The sequence below is a fragment of the Drosophila melanogaster genome, chromosome 3R (genome assembly GCF_000001215.4).
Source record: "Drosophila melanogaster chromosome 3R".
Lineage (NCBI taxonomy): Eukaryota > Metazoa > Arthropoda > Insecta > Diptera > Drosophilidae > Drosophila > Drosophila melanogaster.
In genome coordinates this window covers 2,308,379-2,325,672 of record NT_033777.3, presented here as the reverse complement: position 1 = coordinate 2,325,672, position 17,294 = coordinate 2,308,379, and the positions used below count along the sequence as shown (strand labels likewise).

Below are 17,294 nucleotides of genomic sequence, written 5' to 3'. Positions count from 1 at the left end.
TAGTTTTTACCGCACCAGGCAGTGATTAGAGATTCAAGCCTTACGACCAAATTGAGAGTAGTTTTTGATGCTTCAGCAAAAACTACGAATAACAAAAGTTTGAATGACATAATGTGGTTGGGCCACGAGTTCAAAAAGATATTTTTGACATTATTATTAAATGGAGAAAATGGGAATTTGTGGTTTCGGCAGACATTGAAAAGATGTACCGACAAATTAAAATAGATAATAATGATCAAAAATATCAATATATTTTATGGAGAAATTCTCCAAAAGAAAAAATTAAAACATATAAATTAACCACAGTCACTTACGGAACTGCATCTGCACCATATTTGGCTACCAGGGTTCTGGTAGATATTGCAGATAAATGTAAAATCCAAGTTATTAGTGCAATAATTAGGAATAATTTCTATATGGATGACCTAATGACTGGAGCTGATTCGGTAGAAGAACCTAATAAATTAATAACATTAATTTCCCATGAATTGCAGAAAGTTGGATTCAACTTAAGGAAATGGATTTCCAACAGTTCCAAAATATTAACCACTGTGGAGGACACAGGGGACAATAAGGTTCTCAATATTATCGAAAATGAATGTGTTAAAACTTTAGGACTAAAATGGGAACCTCAAAATGATTTATTTAAATTCAGCGTAAATTGTAATGAATCAAAAAATATAAATAAGCGCGTTGTGTTATCAACGCTAGCAAAAATATTTGATCCGTTAGGATGGTTGGCACCAGTCACCGTTTCAGGAAAACTTTTTATTCAAAAACTTTGGATAAATAAAAGTGAATGGGATCAGGAATTATCCATAGAAGATAAAAATTATTGGGAAAAATATAAAGAAAATTTATTATTGTTAGAAAATATTCGAATCCCAAGGTGGATTAATTCAAACAGTTCTTCAGTCATTCAGATTCACGGATTTGCGGACGCCTCCGAAAAAGCATATGCTGCAGTAGTCTATGCCAAAGTAGGACCTCATGTTAATATAATAGCTAGCAAAAGTAGAGTCAACCCTATAAAAAATAGGAAGACAATTCCCAAACTCGAGCTTTGTGCAGCTCACCTGCTTAGTGAATTAATCCAAAGACTAAAAGGATCAATTGACAATATAATGGAGATCTATGCTTGGAGTGATTCCACGATTACCTTAGCATGGATTAACAGTGGTCAAAGTAAGATCAAATTTATAAGAAGAAGAACGGATGACATTCGGAAATTAAAAAATACTGAATGGAATCATGTTAAGTCAGAGGATAATCCAGCAGATTTAGCATCCAGGGGAGTGGATTCTAACCAGTTGATTAACTGTGATTTTTGGTGGAAAGGTCCGAAATGGCTAGCCGACCCAAAAGAACTTTGGCCTCGGCAGCAGTCTGTAGAAGAACCTGTCTTAATAAATACGGTATTACATGACAAAATAGATGATCCTATTTACGAATTGATAGAACGGTATTCCAGTATAGAAAAACTTATACGTATAATAGCATACATAAATAGATTCGTGCAGATGAAAACAAAAAATAAAGCCTATTCATCAATTATTTCAGTAAATGAGATAAGAATAGCGGAAACAGTTGTTATTAAGAAACAACAAGAATACCAGTTTAGGCAAGAGATAAAGTGCCTTAAAATCAAAAAGGAAATCAAGACAAATAATAAAATATTGTCATTGAATCCATTTTTGGACAAGGATGGGGTTCTAAGAGTTGGAGGAAGATTGCAAAACTCCAATGCAGAATTTAATGTTAAACATCCAATCATTTTAGAAAAATTCCACCTAACAAGCTTATTAATAAAAATGCTCATAAGGAAACATTGCATGGAGGGATAAACCTTATGCGAAACTATATCCAAAGAAAGTATTGGATTTTCGGGTTGAAAAATTCGTTGAAAAAGTATTTAAGAGAATGTGTAAAGTGTGCAAGGTATAAACAAAATACAGCTCAGCAAATAATGGGTAACTTGCCAAAATATAGAGTGACGATGACATTCCCGTTTCTTAATAATGGAATAGATTACGCAGGTCCTTATTATGTTAAATGTTCAAAAAATCGTGGCCAAAAAACATTTAAAGGATACGTTGCCGTATTCGTTTGCATGGCCACCAAAGCCATACACTTAGAAATGGTAAGCGATCTAACTTCTGACGCATTTTTAGCAGCACTCAGAAGATTTATTGCTAGACGGGGAAAATGTTCCAATATCTATTCAGACAACGGAACAAATTTTGTAGGAGCTGCAAGAAAATTAGATCAAGAGTTATTTAATGCAATACAAGAAAATATAACGATTGCAGCGCAGCTTGAAAAGGACAGGATTGATTGGCATTTTATTCCCCCGGCAGGACCTCACTTCGGAGGTATTGGGGAAGATGGGGTTAAGTCAATGAAATACCATTTAAAGCGTATAATCGGCGACACTATTTTGACTTACGAAGAGATGTCAACTCTTTTATGTCAAATAGTAGCATGCTTAAATTCAAGGCCATTATACACTATAGGTAGTGAGATGGACCAACAAGAGGTTTTAACACCAGGTCATTTTTTAATTGGAAGACCACTTTTAGAAATAGTCGAACCAACGGAAGATGTTAACTCAAATTTTAGAAGTATGCAAATAAGAATTGAGAACATGACAGAAGTTCTTAAAGAAAATTATTATGTTTATAAGGAATCAATAAAATTCTTTATGATTACGAAACAGCTACACTCATTGATTGAAGAAGGCGAAAAAATTCAAGCAGGCATTATAAGCCTGTTGATTGATATTAATCACGGTAGGCTAAATACAAATATTCTCAGGCCAAATCAGCTTAAAAAAGAAATTGCCAAAATTCAGCAGAGTCTTTCGGAGAACCTAGTAATTCCAGGAAAACGGTCAGGTACAGAGCTTAAGGAGGTGTATACACTGTTAACAGCCAGGGGTGTATTCATCGACGATAAATTGATCATTAGTGCAAAAGTGCCTCTGTTTAGCAGGCATCCATCCAAATTGTTCAGGCTTATTCCGGTGCCAATTCGAAATGAAGATCGGATAATAATGGTGCATACAACGTCCGAATATTTAATTTATAATTTTGAGATAGATTCCTATCACATAATGACGGAAGCCACATTAAATCAATGTCAGAAATGGCAACTAAATAAGAGAATATGCAAAGGAAGTTGGCCCTGGAATTCTGCCAATGATAATGTATGTGGGATTCAGCCTCTAAAGCCAAATAAAGTGGCGAACTGCATCTATAAAACAGTAGTCGACTCTAAAAGTTACTGGGTAGAGTTAGAAAAGAAAAGTAGTTGGTTGTTTAAGGTTCCTGTGAATTCAAAAGTCCGTCTGCAATGTACTGGCAATGTACAAATTGAATTGTTTGATTTGCCTCAGAAAGGAGTTTTAAGCATTGCGCCATATTGTACGGCAAGAACCGACGATAAAATTCTAGTTGCCCACCATAACATTCAGTCCGAAAGTGAAGAATTATTATCAACACCTTATATAGGAGAAGTTAGTGAAGTGCCGAAGATTATTCGGGATCCGCTGAAACTATCAATATTCAATATTCAATCAATAATATACTCATACTGAGGAATTTGAACGATTGAATAATGAAATTAAATTTATGAAAGAGAATCATCACAAATTAAAAGATTTAGATTTCCATCATATTTCCGGACATGCTGGATTAATTATTGCTTTAATAATAATGGTAGTATTAATAATATATTTCACACGGAAATGTGCTGTGCAACAAAGAATGCAAGCAATAACCTTTGCAGCTCCGTTGCCAGTACTATAAATATCAATAGTAAATAAAAAATAAAATTATATAACAAAAAAAATATATACAGTCCACTATATCGTTGTTTAAGAGAAAATGTACTTCTACATAGAAAAAGCGAAATGTTTAAAATAAGTTAATTGAGTACAAATTGTTGATTAAAAATAATATAAACCATAATTGTAATCCAATAAAATTAAAAGCCAGGAAAACTAGGGCCATTGAAATCTTAGTTGCAAAATAAATGAAAATATATTCCACTACTCTTATAAATGCAACTAATATACTAATGTACATCTCAGCTTTGCTGGCCCTTTGGCAGAATGTTTACACATGAACACGAATATATTTAAAGACTTACAATTTTGGGCTCCGTTCATAACTTATGTAAATGAATCGAGAGCGATAAATTATATTTAGGATTTTGTTATCTAAGGCGACATGGGTGCAGTGCTCAAAAACATGTAATCTAAATGCACACTACATGAGTCAGTCACTTGAGATCGTTCCCCGCCTCCTAAAAAGTCCCTTAGTGGGAGACCACAGATAAGGTCCTCGCCTCTCAAGATAGGCAGATGTGACGGAGCATGGGACCCCGATGAGGCGGGGACTATTTACTTAGGCCTCTGCGTAGGCCATTTACTCTAAGATGCGATTCTCATGTCACCTATTTAAACCGAAGATATTTCCAAATAAAACCAGTTTCTTACAAAAACTCAACGAGTAAAGTCTTCTCATTTGGGATTTTACACACCCTCACTAATTACGGGAGATTTTAATGTATGGCACACATCCTGGGGCTCCCCAACAACAAATGCACGAGGAAAAATAACTCAAAGATTCATTGACCACAAACACCTAATTCTGTTAAACGACAAATCTCCCACACACTTTTCAACACACAATACATACACACACATTGACCTTACACTCTGCTCTCCAATCCTAGCCCCCCACGCCAAGTGGAAAATACTAAACGATCTTCATAATAGCGACCATTTCCCTATTATCACAACACTATTCCCAACAACCAATCCACAAAAATTCAACAGACCCTTTTTTAAACTCAAAGAAGCCAACTGGGAACAGTTCAACGCACTTACCCACCAAACCAACAAGAAATACCCCACCTGCTACAACGTAAACAAAGAAGCCGCTCTAATCAATAGAATTATTCTTTATAGCGCAAACCTCTTCATCCCACAAACACACATACATACAGGGTTCCATGGTGGAATGAACACCTCGACCAACTACGAAAACAAAAACAACTTGCCTGGAAAAAATTAAACCGCACAATTACTGTAGACAGCATTTTAGACTATAGACGCAAAAAGAAAAAAGAAGCTTCCAGCTCTTTCACCTCAACCATCCAACCCAGTACTCCCTCACCCAAAATATGGGCCAATATAAGACGCTTCTGCGGACTTAACCCAGTAAAACAAATTCATGCCATCACAAACCCAGAAAACAATGAGACTACATTGGCTAGCAACGAAATTGCTAGTATATTGGCACAACACTTTTCTGACCTCTCCGGCGACTGGAACTTTTCAGAAGAGTTCCGGAACAATAAATATAGAAATAACCTACATCACATCAAACATAACTTATCTCGAACTTAGCTCAGCCCTACGAACATTAAAAGGATGTGCTCCAGGACTTAATAGAATCTCTTATCGAATGATTAAAAATAGCTCCCACACAACAAAAAACAGAACAACAAAACTATTTAATGAAATATTCAATAGCCACATACCAAAAGCCTACAAAACAAGCCTAATCATTCCAATCCTCAAGCCAAACACCGACAAAACGAAAACTTCCTCATACCGACCCATCTCTCTCAACTGCTGTATAGCAAAAACACTTGATAAAATAATAGCGAAAAGACTCTGGTGGCTAGTGACATATAACAATCTTATTAACTACAACCAATTTGGATTTAAAAAAGGCAAATCGACTTCGAACTGTCTACTCTATGTAGACTATCTCATAACGAAGTCAAAAATGCAGACCTCCCTCGTCACTCTTGATTTTTCAAGAGCCTTCGATCGAGTAGGTGTGCACTCCATAATCCAGCAATTGCAGGAATGGAAAACGGGCCCCAAAATAATAAAGTACATCAAAAACTTCATGAGTAACAGAAAAATAACTGTCCGCGTCGGTCCGCATACATCAAACCCATTAAACCTATTCGGAATCCCCCAAGGTTCACCCATATCCGTGATACTATTCCTCATAGCATTCAACAAATTATCCAACATCTTATCCCTACATAAAGAAATTAAATTTAATGCATTGGCCGACGACTTCTTCCTCATAATAAATTTCAACAAAAACACAAATACAAACTTCAACTTAGACAACCTATTTAATGATATAGAAAATTGGTGCTCCTACTCAGGTGCATCGCTATCCCTATACAAATGCCAACACCTCCACATATGCAGAAAACACCACTGCACATGCAAGATAAGCTGCAACAACATCTAAATTCCTACCGTTGCTTCCTTAAAAATTCTAGGAATGACCTTAAACAACAAATACAAATGGAACACACACATAAACTTACTTCTACCTAAACTACACAATAAGCTAAATATAATAAAATGCGTATCTAGTCTTAAATTTAATTGCAACACGCATACACTACTTAATGTCGCAAAAGCAACAATTATATCCAGACTAGAGTATGGTTTGTCGGCGTTTTATGGGCGGCCGACGGGTATCCTTGGCAGCATCCCATGGAAACCCGGAGACAGATCCATAATAGAGCAGAGGCAGAACACTCTAAATCCGAGGCCCAGGCGACCGAGCTGTAGCGGTATATCTCCCACCGTCGCAACTTTCCCCTGCTCCAGGTGGTATAAAATGCAACACTTAACTGGAATGTCTATAAACAACAATATTACTCCAGGTGGCAGCCATACATGTGGAAATCCACCCTCGACTAATCCCGAGGGTAGGGCACGGATTCTGGAGGCCCTTATAAACATTCTACCCAAAACCGCCCCGATAGAGGCTTCGTTTAACTTGGCTTATGATTCCCTGGAGGAACTGGACCTCAATCAAATGGGAAGCGAATGGGAAATGGAAAGTTCAAATACATTGTCTTTGAAATGCGGTTTGTGCGAGTGATTGCATGTTCAACTATGCGTCAAGATCCAGGAACTGAGTGGCCTTCTGTTTCTCTATTTCGACGACCGAATGTCCCTAACTTGAAGCTACCAACCTTTAGTAAAAATTATACTAAGTACACCGATTTTATGTTGATGTTTTCCACTGACATCGATAAAAACCCAGTACTGGCTGACATGGAGAAGGTTCAACACCTCAAGTCTTGCCTAAGAGGTCCCGCTTTGGATGCCGTTGGTGCTTCGGAGGAAACTGATGCAAATTACCCGTCTGCCCTGGAGTTGTTAGATAAGAGCTATAATAATAAGCGGCTTATTTTCCAGTCTCACATTTCGGCGATCATGAACATACCGACCACTGTCCGACCAAATTAATTTGCGTTTACGGGCACTTCACAACATGGGCACCACTGTGGAAATTTCCGAGTGAATTCTCGTTTATTGTCTTCTCCAAAACGTCGACCGCGAAACCCAGCTATTATGGGAGAATGCTGCTCCCACTGAAAGGCTTCCAAATGGAATGAATTTGTTAAGTTTTTGGAGACAAGATGCCAGATGTACCAATGTTGCACTTGGAATCATGCCACAGGTTGTAAAACCTAGGAAAGCTATCCACAACTCTAGAAATTCATTTGTCGCCAATACCCCTGTCGATTGCTGCCCTGTCTGCAATGCCACATAATATTTGATTGCCCATAATTCAGAAAACTGTCGCCTAAAATCGCTTACAGGAGGCAAAAAGGTTGGCTTTATGACAAGACCTACCTACGACATTGTAATGCCGATCGCTGTCGTATTTGTGGAAGTAAGCACAACAAATTACTAAATTTTGGCTCAAGGCCTTCGTCATCTTGCTCCCAGCCTGCTTAACCTCAGCTAGCTTCTCATGCTCATTCCAACAGATTGCAAGTAGTTGCACAGGAATCATCAACTGGTCAATCTTCTTCCTTAGTGGCTCAAAGTCTCGGAGCAGATTTTGTGTAGTTGGCCACTGCCGTCATCAATATTCAAAATAAATCGGGATCTTGGGTTCCTTGTCGCGCCTTACTTTACTTCGGCTCGCAACTGCACACAATCACCTCTCGTCTGGCACACACTTTGCAATTGCCCAAGTACAAGTCTGCAGCTACAGCTTCTGGAATTGGTGAAGCCAGATTTAGATCAGATGGATATTATTCTCAAATCTCAAGCCTCAGAGTTTGTTTACTTTGGCTCGCAACTGCACACAATCACCTCTCGTCTGGCACACACTTTGCAATTGCCCAAGTACAAGTCTGCAGCTACAGCTTCTGGAATTGGTGAAGCCAGATTTAGATCAGATGGATATTATTCTCAAATCTCAAGCCTCAGAGTCAGCTGTAAACTCTGAAGACTGGAAAATACCAGCTAATCTTAGCTTGGCCGATCTCTAATTTTTCAAAAAATTGACTCCAACCTTAACAAGGCTTCATAATTGACCGTTCAATCAAATGCGCCTCAAATGTTTGATGAGGGCATCCATCTGGAGGAACTGGTGCGCAAATTTGGGAGAAAAAAACCATTGCTGAAATCGTCTCTAAGCGCACAAAGGAAAAACTGGACTGCGAGGCCCACTTCAAGTTACATTTTCTAGGCTTCCATTTGGAGAATATTCAGATCGACTTCCTGCAAAGCGCAGCCCGGAAGTATTGGGAGATTCCTATCGACAAGCCTATCGCCAGTTTTTAAATCTGGAAAACAAACTTGAACGCCATCGCCAGCTCAAAGAGAAATATTCAGTCTTTATTCAAGAGTACTTATCTTTGAATTAAATATCTCTGGTAACATTTGACTCCCAGAAACTATGTAAATTTTATTTGCCGCATCACTGCGTTTTAAAGGAAGACAACACAACAACTAAGCTGTGTGTTGTCTTTGATGGCCCAATCTGTTTCACACTTTGTTACAGTTTCGAACCTTCCATATTTCTTTACCTGGTGACATCTATAAGATGTACCGATTTGTACGGGTCGAGAAACCGGACAGCTATTTACAATGCATTTTGTGGCGTGACACACCCCAGGAAAAAGTACAAGTATTTAAGCTTGATACCGTCACCTACGGAACAAAGCTATCTTCATTTCTATCTGTCAGAGTCATGCAGCAGCTAGCAGAAGACGAAGAAGAAGAATTCTTCTACGCGACTTTTATGTCTAAAACAAAACTATGTCTAAAACAAACTATGTCTGTAACTAAAACCAAGAAGTCTTTGAGATCATGCGACAACCATAGGATTACTGGATAAAGGTCATTTTAAATTTAGAAAATTGTGCTCAAACGATCCTGGTACTTTGAAGCAGATTCTCGATTAAGAAAACGATTTCTTTCTTATATTTGATGATGGCAGCGACATTGCCAAACTCCACATCGCCCATGAAAGCAGTTCTAAAATCCAGAAAGCGCTCTGTCCTGTCTACAATTACTCGCTTTTACGACCCTCTTGGTCTTATCTGCCCCGTCATAACGAAGGCCAAAATCCTGCTGCAGCAAATCTGAAGAGAAAAACCAAATAGCGTGGTCGAAATCCATGGATTCAGTGATGCCAGCATTGACGCATATGGAGGATGCATCTACATAGTCTCCATGTCTCAAAGTCAACGAGTAGCCAACCTTTTCTGCGCTAAATCTCGTGTTGCCCCATTGAAGACCCTCACGGTTCCCAAATTGGAATTATGCGCGGCAATATTACTGGCTCAACTAATGCGGGAACTCATGCAGCTTGCCTTATTTTCATGCCCTGTTTATTGCCGGTCAGATTCTGCTGTGTTGCAAATCTGCAATCCAGCGGACATACTCTCCTGGGGGCACTTCCTAGTGAGCTGACCGACTCCAGTCTTTGGTTTCATGGCCGTGACTATCTTCAAAAAGACAAGTCGCACTGACCAGAATATTGTCTCGCTCCAAAGATTCTCCCTGAGCTAAGGAAGAAGGCCCCATCACTCTCAAGACCCCTGCCTTCATCGACATCCCAACCAGCTGTTAAATTTTGGATACATCTTCAAATTTCGTTATCGTATCAGCCACCAAGGCCTGACACCGGTGGCATGAAACTTATCATTCGCTTCATTCAGATGGCACACCTTACCGAGGACTATAATGCCCTGCTCAACAGTCGACAAGTAAAATCATCGAGCTCAATTGCATCCCTCGCACCCATCATTAACAACTCTGGACTCATGAGAGTTGGTGGCAGACTGAAGCGCTCATCGTTGGACTATGACGCACAGTATCAATTAATATTGCCACGTCAGCACCCAGTCACTCGTGCCATTATACTCGACTATCATCGTCTCTATCTGCATTGTGGACCTCGCGCACTACTCGCTTCCATTCGACTGCAGTTCTGGCCCATTGGCGGTCAAGACAACTGCAAAAGCAGTCAGATGCATCACATGTTTTCGAGCCAAGCCACACATAGCTCGTCACATTATGGGTGATCTTCCTGAGGACCGCGTTACAGCTTCACATTCCTTCAAGGTCACTGGTCTGAACTTTTGCGTCCCAATTTATTACAAAAATCCAGTTTGGAACAAAGCACCCATCAAGTGCTATATCTGCATCTTTATCTGCTTTTCTACAAAGGCTGTTCACCTTGAGCTGGTTCAGGATCTCTCCACTTCTGCATTTCTTAATGCATTGCGTCGATTTATACTGACTCGTGGAAATCCTGCGCACTTCTTAGGCACGGCCCCCTCGCCTTGTTTGCTGAGCCTGATCTAACAAAATTAAATCTCAACCGATTGGATCGCTCGCAGCGAATTAACTACTACCAGAAAAAGCAATAGATTTTGCATTCCCCTTTGTGCTATGTTCCTCTCTCTCAATAGAGAGCGAGCACAGCTGTTTAAATCTTTATTTTGTGAAACTTGCTCATTTGCCTTCTGCAAAGCAAATTCAGTTACACATGATGTGTTGATCACACCGGTACTGCTGAGATGCACTTTAACTCTTAGTCGGTTCGGTACGGGCAAAGACCCTAGAATAACAAGATGCGTAACGCCATACGATTTTTTGGCACACGATTTTTTGGCCGTGGCTCTAGAGGTGGCTCCAGGCTCTCTCGAATTTTTGTTGGAGAGCGAGAGAGCGGAGAGCGCTACAGCGAACAGCTCTTTTCAACGCACAAAGTGATAGCAGACAACTGTATGTGTGCACATGTATGCTCATGCATTGTAAATTTGACAAAATATGCCCTTCACCTTAGAAGTTCTTTGACTTTAAATCTATATTATTTTTGATCAATTGGCACCATGCGAAAAATTCTTGTTTTGCATTGCCTTAACGTTATTATTATTTGAAAATAGATTAGAAATAGTCAAATCTATGTACATATTATCACAAAAATAAATTTCAAAAATGACTTTATATAAGAATATTTGTCATTAGAGTATTCATCTTGCGGCGTGTGAAAAATTAATAAGGCAATGATTGTTGAGTGCTTGTGTCCGCACTTCGTGCCTCAAGATATGAACAAAGCAAAGACACTGGAATAATTCTAGTGTCTTTGATATTACTTTTGCAATAAACAGTTATCATATTTAATTATTTAGTATATTTATTAAGTCATTTGACTTAATATGATGTAACATTAACATTAAAAGTGTTTCAAAAAAAATATTTCGCTTTTAAAAAATTGTCAGATGAGAGACAAATTAGAATTAAACATAAATATAAATGTGTAAACGATAGCTAATTCGAGCGGCGATTTATACAAACGAATTTAAAAAGCTTTAAAATTATAATAATCAGGGCGCGAATTTTTAAAAATTATTTTATTTTATCATATTGCTACGAAATTGGCAAAAACTACCCTAATATGTACTATGTAAATTCATTTCTTCGATCAGAATTGATTTCGGCCCGAAAATCGTCTTCTAGCACAACACGCACACATATACGAGTTCTCGTCTCTTGTTTTTACTCACACAAGCAAGCAAATTAAATTTTTAGATTTCTTACGCTCTCAGCAGGAGTGAGCGGAAAGAGAGCCAGGAACTGAGTGGCCTTCTGTTTCTCTATTTCGACGACCGAATGTCCCTAACTTGAAGCTACCAACCTTTAGTAAAAATTATACTAAGTACACCGATTTTATGTTGATGTTTTCCACTGACATCGATAAAAACCCAGTACTGGCTGACATGGAGAAGGTTCAACACCTCAAGTCTTGCCTAAGAGGTCCCGCTTTGGATGCCGTTGGTGCTTCGGAGGAAACTGATGCAAATTACCCGTCTGCCCTGGAGTTGTTAGATAAGAGCTATAATAATAAGCGGCTTATTTTCCAGTCTCACATTTCGGCGATCATGAACATACCGACCACTGTCCGACCAAATTAATTTGCGTTTACGGGCACTTCACAACATGGGCACCACTGTGGAAATTTCCGAGTGAATTCTCGTTTATTGTCTTCTCCAAAACGTCGACCGCGAAACCCAGCTATTATGGGAGAATGCTGCTCCCACTGAAAGGCTTCCAAATGGAATGAATTTGTTAAGTTTTTGGAGACAAGATGCCAGATGTACCAATGTTGCACTTGGAATCATGCCACAGGTTGTAAAACCTAGGAAAGCTATCCACAACTCTAGAAATTCATTTGTCGCCAATACCCCTGTCGATTGCTGCCCTGTCTGCAATGCCACATAATATTTGATTGCCCATAATTCAGAAAACTGTCGCCTAAAATCGCTTACAGGAGGCAAAAAGGTTGGCTTTATGACAAGACCTACCTACGACATTGTAATGCCGATCGCTGTCGTATTTGTGGAAGTAAGCACAACAAATTACTAAATTTTGGCTCAAGGCCTTCGTCATCTTGCTCCCAGCCTGCTTAACCTCAGCTAGCTTCTCATGCTCATTCCAACAGATTGCAAGTAGTTGCACAGGAATCATCAACTGGTCAATCTTCTTCCTTAGTGGCTCAAAGTCTCGGAGCAGATTTTGTGTAGTTGGCCACTGCCGTCATCAATATTCAAAATAAATCGGGATCTTGGGTTCCTTGTCGCGCCTTACTTTACTTCGGCTCGCAACTGCACACAATCACCTCTCGTCTGGCACACACTTTGCAATTGCCCAAGTACAAGTCTGCAGCTACAGCTTCTGGAATTGGTGAAGCCAGATTTAGATCAGATGGATATTATTCTCAAATCTCAAGCCTCAGAGTTTGTTTACTTTGGCTCGCAACTGCACACAATCACCTCTCGTCTGGCACACACTTTGCAATTGCCCAAGTACAAGTCTGCAGCTACAGCTTCTGGAATTGGTGAAGCCAGATTTAGATCAGATGGATATTATTCTCAAATCTCAAGCCTCAGAGTCAGCTGTAAACTCTGAAGACTGGAAAATACCAGCTAATCTTAGCTTGGCCGATCTCTAATTTTTCAAAAAATTGACTCCAACCTTAACAAGGCTTCATAATTGACCGTTCAATCAAATGCGCCTCAAATGTTTGATGAGGGCATCCATCTGGAGGAACTGGTGCGCAAATTTGGGAGAAAAAAACCATTGCTGAAATCGTCTCTAAGCGCACAAAGGAAAAACTGGACTGCGAGGCCCACTTCAAGTTACATTTTCTAGGCTTCCATTTGGAGAATATTCAGATCGACTTCCTGCAAAGCGCAGCCCGGAAGTATTGGGAGATTCCTATCGACAAGCCTATCGCCAGTTTTTAAATCTGGAAAACAAACTTGAACGCCATCGCCAGCTCAAAGAGAAATATTCAGTCTTTATTCAAGAGTACTTATCTTTGAATTAAATATCTCTGGTAACATTTGACTCCCAGAAACTATGTAAATTTTATTTGCCGCATCACTGCGTTTTAAAGGAAGACAACACAACAACTAAGCTGTGTGTTGTCTTTGATGGCCCAATCTGTTTCACACTTTGTTACAGTTTCGAACCTTCCATATTTCTTTACCTGGTGACATCTATAAGATGTACCGATTTGTACGGGTCGAGAAACCGGACAGCTATTTACAATGCATTTTGTGGCGTGACACACCCCAGGAAAAAGTACAAGTATTTAAGCTTGATACCGTCACCTACGGAACAAAGCTATCTTCATTTCTATCTGTCAGAGTCATGCAGCAGCTAGCAGAAGACGAAGAAGAAGAATTCTTCTACGCGACTTTTATGTCTAAAACAAAACTATGTCTAAAACAAACTATGTCTGTAACTAAAACCAAGAAGTCTTTGAGATCATGCGACAACCATAGGATTACTGGATAAAGGTCATTTTAAATTTAGAAAATTGTGCTCAAACGATCCTGGTACTTTGAAGCAGATTCTCGATTAAGAAAACGATTTCTTTCTTATATTTGATGATGGCAGCGACATTGCCAAACTCCACATCGCCCATGAAAGCAGTTCTAAAATCCAGAAAGCGCTCTGTCCTGTCTACAATTACTCGCTTTTACGACCCTCTTGGTCTTATCTGCCCCGTCATAACGAAGGCCAAAATCCTGCTGCAGCAAATCTGAAGAGAAAAACCAAATAGCGTGGTCGAAATCCATGGATTCAGTGATGCCAGCATTGACGCATATGGAGGATGCATCTACATAGTCTCCATGTCTCAAAGTCAACGAGTAGCCAACCTTTTCTGCGCTAAATCTCGTGTTGCCCCATTGAAGACCCTCACGGTTCCCAAATTGGAATTATGCGCGGCAATATTACTGGCTCAACTAATGCGGGAACTCATGCAGCTTGCCTTATTTTCATGCCCTGTTTATTGCCGGTCAGATTCTGCTGTGTTGCAAATCTGCAATCCAGCGGACATACTCTCCTGGGGGCACTTCCTAGTGAGCTGACCGACTCCAGTCTTTGGTTTCATGGCCGTGACTATCTTCAAAAAGACAAGTCGCACTGACCAGAATATTGTCTCGCTCCAAAGATTCTCCCTGAGCTAAGGAAGAAGGCCCCATCACTCTCAAGACCCCTGCCTTCATCGACATCCCAACCAGCTGTTAAATTTTGGATACATCTTCAAATTTCGTTATCGTATCAGCCACCAAGGCCTGACACCGGTGGCATGAAACTTATCATTCGCTTCATTCAGATGGCACACCTTACCGAGGACTATAATGCCCTGCTCAACAGTCGACAAGTAAAATCATCGAGCTCAATTGCATCCCTCGCACCCATCATTAACAACTCTGGACTCATGAGAGTTGGTGGCAGACTGAAGCGCTCATCGTTGGACTATGACGCACAGTATCAATTAATATTGCCACGTCAGCACCCAGTCACTCGTGCCATTATACTCGACTATCATCGTCTCTATCTGCATTGTGGACCTCGCGCACTACTCGCTTCCATTCGACTGCAGTTCTGGCCCATTGGCGGTCAAGACAACTGCAAAAGCAGTCAGATGCATCACATGTTTTCGAGCCAAGCCACACATAGCTCGTCACATTATGGGTGATCTTCCTGAGGACCGCGTTACAGCTTCACATTCCTTCAAGGTCACTGGTCTGAACTTTTGCGTCCCAATTTATTACAAAAATCCAGTTTGGAACAAAGCACCCATCAAGTGCTATATCTGCATCTTTATCTGCTTTTCTACAAAGGCTGTTCACCTTGAGCTGGTTCAGGATCTCTCCACTTCTGCATTTCTTAATGCATTGCGTCGATTTATACTGACTCGTGGAAATCCTGCGCACTTCTTAGGCACGGCCCCCTCGCCTTGTTTGCTGAGCCTGATCTAACAAAATTAAATCTCAACCGATTGGATCGCTCGCAGCGAATTAACTACTACCAGAAAAAGCAATAGATTTTGCATTCCCCTTTGTGCTATGTTCCTCTCTCTCAATAGAGAGCGAGCACAGCTGTTTAAATCTTTATTTTGTGAAACTTGCTCATTTGCCTTCTGCAAAGCAAATTCAGTTACACATGATGTGTTGATCACACCGGTACTGCTGAGATGCACTTTAACTCTTAGTCGGTTCGGTACGGGCAAAGACCCTAGAATAACAAGATGCGTAACGCCATACGATTTTTTGGCACACGATTTTTTGGCCGTGGCTCTAGAGGTGGCTCCAGGCTCTCTCGAATTTTTGTTGGAGAGCGAGAGAGCGGAGAGCGCTACAGCGAACAGCTCTTTTCAACGCACAAAGTGATAGCAGACAACTGTATGTGTGCACATGTATGCTCATGCATTGTAAATTTGACAAAATATGCCCTTCACCTTAGAAGTTCTTTGACTTTAAATCTATATTATTTTTGATCAATTGGCACCATGCGAAAAATTCTTGTTTTGCATTGCCTTAACGTTATTATTATTTGAAAATAGATTAGAAATAGTCAAATCTATGTACATATTATCACAAAAATAAATTTCAAAAATGACTTTATATAAGAATATTTGTCATTAGAGTATTCATCTTGCGGCGTGTGAAAAATTAATAAGGCAATGATTGTTGAGTGCTTGTGTCCGCACTTCGTGCCTCAAGATATGAACAAAGCAAAGACACTGGAATAATTCTAGTGTCTTTGATATTACTTTTGCAATAAACAGTTATCATATTTAATTATTTAGTATATTTATTAAGTCATTTGACTTAATATGATGTAACATTAACATTAAAAGTGTTTCAAAAAAAATATTTCGCTTTTAAAAAATTGTCAGATGAGAGACAAATTAGAATTAAACATAAATATAAATGTGTAAACGATAGCTAATTCGAGCGGCGATTTATACAAACGAATTTAAAAAGCTTTAAAATTATAATAATCAGGGCGCGAATTTTTAAAAATTATTTTATTTTATCATATTGCTACGAAATTGGCAAAAACTACCCTAATATGTACTATGTAAATTCATTTCTTCGATCAGAATTGATTTCGGCCCGAAAATCGTCTTCTAGCACAACACGCACACATATACGAGTTCTCGTCTCTTGTTTTTACTCACACAAGCAAGCAAATTAAATTTTTAGATTTCTTACGCTCTCAGCGGGAGTGAGCGGAAAGAGAGCAATTTTGGCCGTCACTAAAAAATTGGCTGCATAGTGCCAAACCAATGTATGGCCGTTACGCATCTTGTTATTCTAGTGTCTTTGGTACGGGCACTGCCGCCGTTCGTTTTATACACTACATCCCTGTGTGACAAAATATATTAAAATAAAACTGAAATATTAATTGAAACATTAACTTTACCGGGCTTACAAATTGCCACACCACTTTTCAAAGTTAATGAAATAGCTCATTGCCTCAACAATATCTAAATTATAAAAGATGCAAAAAAGTTAGATCCTTAAGGTTTGGAAGCACATATGAATATGAATATGAATCAGTTATTAAGTGACTGCTGTAATGAATTACAAATAAATCCATCGAAAACGGTAAATTAAAAATAAAACAT

The 17,294-nt window shown here is 39.3% G+C and overlaps 1 protein-coding gene across 1 annotated transcript in view; it reads right to left on the bottom strand.

Annotated features, from left to right (window-relative positions):
* Myo81F (Myosin 81F) overlaps positions 1 to 17,294 on the bottom strand; it is a 1,965,857-nt gene that overhangs the window by 207,260 nt on the left and 1,741,303 nt on the right. The window lies entirely within an intron of this gene.